The following is a 6644-nucleotide window of genomic DNA, read 5'->3' on the forward strand; positions in this document are numbered from 1 at the left end:
AAAACTATAGGTACTGAAAATATATTTAACCCTAATATTTTTAACAGTCATTTATTGTCATTCTACTAACCTAAGAAGCCAAACATTGATTTTTGAAAAACCCAAACATGTTATATGACACTTGATCTTCAAACCAATTTAGAGAAAATTTGTCTCCTCCTCAAAATAACTCTTCGATGGTGAACTAATTCTTTATCGTATTTATAAAATATAATAATTGGAGGCACTGCCGCATAAATGCATCCTTCAATCATTGTTATGTGTGTGGTTTCGAGTTGTTTGGCATCATTTCATTCTTATGGTACCATTTTCATGGAAATAGGGAATACATGTATTTTAAACATTAAAAACTCATGCATCTCACATGTTATTAAAAAAATGAACACATGTCATTTTTATAGAATGAGTTGGAGGAAGTTCTTTCAACTCAATTTAGAAGAAAACTCTATTCTTTTTAATACATTTCACCTTAGAATTCAAACATTTTTATAGAGAAGTAAGTTAACGAGATGTTATGGAACATAAGGAATCAGAACAACACTATTGTTGCACTACATTAATAGAATACAAAAGTTCTGGAAAGTATTCACCCATAAACAATTCTAATAAAGTAGTTTGTAAATCTTAAACGCCAAACTTGTGAAATTATAACAAGATTACCATTCCTTACACTCCTACCTACTCTAGTTCAAAGATGGCTCCCTAAAGAAATAGACCTTTAAACTCCCCATTTGCAAGTTGGCATACCTTTTGTATGATTGTGTGTCTGCAAAAGGGAGGTTTGAAGAAGTAAGAAACATTGCACCAGGTTTAAAAGAAACAACTATTTAATCACAAATGGCCACTCAATTGGTTCAATTTTTTTATTTTATTTGGAATTCAAGGAAGCCTAAACCAGAGCAACAATATAAGAACTTGAAGAAATTTGGCTACTCCAAATGAGATTTCAATGGAAGTTGTACAAGTATGAATCTGTGAGTAATAGCATGAGCACCAGAATTCAATCAATTAGCAATTCATACCAAATGTGTTACCAAAGTTGGTCCATGTTTCAGCATGAATGGACTGCTCACTCTCAGCAATACCAATCACCTCAACGTGAGTCATAAGAGGGACCTGTGGAAGTCCTTTTATAATCAATTGACGTTCATCTGTAGATTTTCCCGTTTTGATTTCGCCATCAGATTGAGTAACTTGAACAACTGCACGAACCTTCCTTCCTACATACATGGGCAACAACTCTGCATTGACAAAAACTGTGGGGCTTGATGTATCCATATGCTGAAAATTTACAATCACCCTAAACCAGTGTAAGATCAGTCCGTTTGATCTTGCATTAATTAGATATCTTATTTCACATATTGGTTGAATAGATGTCAACGACGCATGCCTTCAATCAATAATCTAAGAAACTTTTTTAATCATCAACACATAATGCAGTTAAATCTTCATTTCCTCAAATGCACATACCTCATACAGAACAATAATTTTTGAGAGATGAGAATACAAGTGATTGTTTGTGGGTTTAAAGGAAGATCCTTGAGCTGAGACAAATTGCCTGTGAGAAGATTAAATACTAAGTTGGAGATCGTTCATCTCTTTGCATATGGTATGATATCTGGCATCCTATTAGTCCCCTCATATGCAAATTGCTGTGAGGATAATATGCCTTTTGGGATCAGGAAAGGAGCAAGAGTTGACAATATCATTGAAGGTTTTGAATGGAAATGGTTGTTTGTTCGATCTCCAAAATGGTTGGAAGTACAAAGAGCTCCTCCCAATTATTAGGCCAAACAAAGAAAATTGGGATATAAAATGAGTGAATGGCATCAATATTGAGTTCCTGATTAAGTACGCTTGGGAAACCGTCCGACCAGTGGTTGACTAGCAAAAACTTGTCAGGCATGCTTAACAGCTTAAGTATTTGTTTGGATGTATTTGTTTGGGGTATGCTTAACAGCTTAAGTATTCTTGAACATTATTTTTCTATTTTATAATTACTTACCTTACCAAAAAATTATACTATATTTTTGAAGTACATAAAAAGTCCAACCAACCCCTTGGCAGATAAGTGTAATATATCTACTTGCATTTTCAAAATTAAGGGTGAAACATGTGAAAACTTTGTAAAATTAGCATTGCTCGCTTCCTCAAAGAGGTAAAGTAAAGCCTTTATACGGTAAAATGGGCTAATTGCCTACAATAAGTAGCTATCAACAAGAATGCCTTCACGGAATCAGCTGTTGCTTTCAAGAATACTAGGAACTTAACACAAAATGCAGTATCATTTGCAAAAGGAACACCAACTCCTTTGATTTAATAAATGATGTGAAGTGTTTATTCTTTGGTGTCTTGAATTGTACCCTAATCGACCCTACACTTTCACTTATACAAACTTTCCAAATGTCTTGAAAGAACTGTGAAAACCCCTACCCCCAACCAAATAACAAAAATCCTACAAAAACTGTAATGTTCAAGAAGATTACCAACAGGAAAGCTCCACATGCACGCACGCAAGGATAGATTTGGAAAAGACTCCAAAGCTTAAACAAAGGAAAACCCAATCATCAGAAATACCAGCTTCTTAAGATTGAGCAGGTTTCACAAAATAAACACCAGATATACAAAAAACATAAAACTGGTAGTCACTCATGCTCAAGAGGCTTATCATCAAATAGCTGGGACGCTCATGACAACAGAAGAAGGGGTCAAATTGGTTCCCAGAATAAACAATTAACCAACAACCCAATTTTCGTACACAAAAGCTAAATTGAACGAAAGAAATAAGATAAGTCGACGAAAACATAAATAAATTGTAAAAATTTATTTATGCTTGTCGATTGTAAGAATACAATGTAGCCCATTATTAAACAAAATCAAAACATGAGGTTTTTGGTTAATTGTTTATTTAATTGTTTATAATGTAGCCCATTATAAATCGACCAAAACAAGAGGTTTTTTAAGGATGCCACCATTTTGAAGGCTAAAAGTGGATTTTAAATTAAATTGTAAAAATTTATTATTTGGGTTTGAAAACATAAAAAAATAAATAAAACAAAATCACATTTTTAAATCACAGAAAGCAGAAAGGAGTGTTTTAAAAAATGCATTCTTTTAAAAAGCTAAGCTATGATTTCAAAAATCAAATTACGATTTTACCTCTTTTATCTGCAATTTTTTAAAATTATGCTTGTCGGTTGTACTTTTAAAATCATTATTTTTAAATCGCACTTTTTTAAACTAAAAAACCCAAAATCAAAATGTTCATTTTGTAGATTAAACTGGGCAAAAACAAAACAAAACAAATTGTGTGAATTCCTGTGAACTTGCTTTTAAGATAATACATTGTTTGAAAAGGGACTTTCTCATGCTTTCAGTTCTTCTCTCTTAGGATGTTTGATCAAAATCAAAGCAGGTGCCCAAAGGAGAATTTTATTGCTCATGCTTGTGGAGCAGCATCTGCTGACAGTAATAACCAATTAGCTTAAGCTTTTGTATTGACCATTGTCTCAACATATGACATAAATTGAGTTATACTATTTAGTAGACTAATATACAACTGCCATACGACACGGATAACTGACAATGAAAATGACCCCATACATATATATAAGCTAACTTTCAATGCCATATCATCTCAATTGTAGTATTGCAAATCAAAAACTACACATCCAACAAGCTTTTGATCTGTGTACTGCTTATAGATGGATAGATTAAACACGAAACACCGCATCACCAAACAAGAAACTTCCAGAGGAATACCAGTCAAGTACATGATTCATCAAAACACAAGAAATTAAACGTTCAACTACCAATGTCAATAAAATCTTCCATTCAACAAAACTTGAAAAAGTCTAGCAAAACGGGACTAGCTTTCCATAACTTGCACAGGGAAAATTCCTGTCAATTAGGTATTAGTGGCCCTAGTGTAGATCTGCTGACTGGCATGAGAAGAGATCATCCTGATGGCACCCCTGGCCATCAAATCCTTAATTGCTCTGCGTGCTAGAGATCCACTAATCTGAAATTAGGTAATAAAAAAGAGAATCATTAATCAACCATAATCATTAGGTAAAATTAAATTTATCCCTTAACTAATGGCAAGCAAAGCAACTTGTTTCGAATATTAAATTCAAATGTATCAACTACAATGAAGCAATTTAAATTGTTGCAAATGCTTCAGATTCTATGTATTGCATAACATTAATTTATATTGTTCATTTCTTATCATCAGAAACTATGGCCTATTGGAAGCATTTTCTATCCCTATCTACTTATTCTTTTCCAACAACAAAAGAGAAGATTAGAATGGTTTAACAACATATTTGCTATACTACATTACACCACCACATGCAGGATCTAAACTAACACATAAAGAAAGGCATGAATTTATTCTTCTGATAAATAGGATAACAAAGAAAAGCAAACTCTTAATTACAGAAGAACAAATAGCAGTGGGGTAATTGACAAGGGAGAAAAGAGAAGTACTCGGCATTTAAAACTAGAACACCAAGACATTTACATTTTCCTTCTTAGAGAAAAGAACAATCCCACAAAAAGTGAATTAACATAATTTTAAGAGAAACAATCAGTGGAAAGTTTTTTACACACATAACGTACACTCACGCATTAATATGCTCCAATCTTTTAGATAAATTTTGGGCATTACACAATGTATGAGGTATAGCACATGTTTGCATAGGGGTGAATTCGGCAAACCAAAACAAAGAAAACAAGGCCTCGAAGGTTTTAACACCAAGGGCAAATTATTACATGCCCCAGTGACTACGAGAAGTATCAACTCTTACTACATTTCAGATGAAGAGCATGACAAAAGAACATAATGGAAACATGTAAAATACCAAGTGAAAAAACATAAACTAGAAGGAAAAAAACAAATCTCTAACATACCCTCAACCGATCAGACAAGATGGATGGTGTGACAAGCTTGAACTTGGGAGCTTCAGTAAGAAGCTTGTCATAAGTCGCCTGATCGAACAGAACCGTGTTGTTCACCTTCTCCTTTTGCTTACCCTTGCTCCATTTCTACATTTACAAAAACAACCTGAGAGAGTCTACGCAGAAATCTCAACCAAATCAAACCAAAAATCAATGCCAGCTAAGACGGTATCACCAAGACATCCCAAATCTCAATATAGAACAAAACTACCAATCATAAAATAAAATTCAAAACCCAAGGCTCTATAATCCTCCAAATGAAGATAAATTACTCATACCTAATAAATGAAACAAAAAATCTAAACCTGCAATTAAATCTAGAACTAATAGCAGAAGAAGCACACAAGTTTTGGGACCAGAAAATTGGAATCGATCTACATTCAGTTCCGTGGCAGTTGTGCAAACGCATGATAGCTATATACTATCGAAATAACATGCAAAAGAATCTTGTGAAGGTAAACTTCTTGGTGTCTGCTTTAAATCATTTTCTTTCTGAGAAGTGAGAACATATAAGAAGTTATCATTTTACTCATATATTTGCCAATCATCTAATGCACATTTGCATTCCATTTTCCTGATTCAGAATCAATTTGTTTGCCTTCCTAGTTTTATTATGAGTTGTAGAACTTAATTTATTAAATGGAACATGGTAAAAACATTCTGGTTTCTCTGGTTATATAATGTCTTGGAAAGATATGTCAGGCCAACTAAATATGATTCAATGTACATTACATTGCAAGGCTGGCAATGTCTAATGCAACCCAACACAAGCTCAATATGAAATTAGAGGGTTAGGATCAAATCAAGTCAACCCGGTTAGACAGAATTAATAAACGAGTCAAATTCGTGTCAACCCGCAATTAACCCACATAACCCGTATAATTAAATTATATTTTTACCCTTAAAAATCCAAAGTATATAATTATGGTTATGATATCGATTATCAAATTGATTGTCATGAATCGAATCATGAATGTGTATAATTGATATAATTTATGCTTGTAAGATATGAAATTATGTTAATTAGGTCAAATCAAGTATTTGTGTCAACTAAGGCGGTAATCGAGCCGAGTATTAAATGTTCAAGCTCTATTCATTTAATTTTATTTCGAAAACAAGCAAAGCTCGAGGTTATCACCGAACTAGTTAATTTGTTCAAGATTGACTCATTTATTTTTCGATCGAACTTGAGCTTGTTCACGAGCTGCTCAACTAACCTATTTATTTCTTATATAAAGTAAAGATCATGATTGTTTATTTTTTCGTAAATCCATACTAAATATTAGTTAATTAATTACTGTTCCAGTTTTATCATTTGAGTTAATTAAATAAATTAACTTGAATCTTAAATAATCCAATCTCGAGTTTATATGTATGTTTTATATAGTGTGTATATGAATTCATTATGCACAATCACATGTATTTATACATATACACACAAACACATATATATATATCTATATTAAGACTCACAACAACTATAATATAAGTTATATCTATTATATTAGGAAGAGAATTCATCTTTACTTGAGATGTTCGAATTGCGAAATTAAAATAATACGATAAAAAATAATAAAAATGAAATTATACGAGTTTATACAAGTCGAGCCAAGTTTATACGAGTATAGCTTGTTTAATAATCGAGCCTAATTTTGTGCTCAAGATCGGCTCATTTATTAAACAAA

At 32.6% G+C, this 6644-nt stretch overlaps 1 long non-coding RNA gene and 1 pseudogene across 2 annotated transcripts; both read right to left on the reverse strand.

Moving 5' to 3' along the window:
* Positions 1 to 522: 522 nt before the first annotated feature.
* On the reverse strand, positions 523 to 2374 carry LOC132175385 (replication protein A 14 kDa subunit B-like; annotated as a pseudogene). The gene is made up of 2 exons (XR_015911498.1): positions 1023 to 2374; positions 523 to 766 (listed from the first exon to the last, which is right to left on the reverse strand). The product of XR_015911498.1 is annotated as a replication protein A 14 kDa subunit B-like (transcript).
* Positions 2375 to 3769: 1395 nt separating this feature from the next.
* On the reverse strand, positions 3770 to 5286 carry LOC148587406 (uncharacterized). Its single transcript, XR_015911453.1, has 2 exons — positions 4912 to 5286; positions 3770 to 4021 (listed from the first exon to the last, which is right to left on the reverse strand). It is a non-coding gene; the product is annotated as an uncharacterized LOC148587406 (long non-coding RNA).
* Positions 5287 to 6644: the final 1358 nt, after the last annotated feature.

The sequence above is a fragment of the Corylus avellana genome, chromosome 2, assembly GCF_965113065.1.
Source record: "Corylus avellana chromosome 2, dhCorAvel1.hap1.2, whole genome shotgun sequence".
In the NCBI taxonomy this organism is placed as follows: domain Eukaryota; kingdom Viridiplantae; phylum Streptophyta; class Magnoliopsida; order Fagales; family Betulaceae; genus Corylus; species Corylus avellana.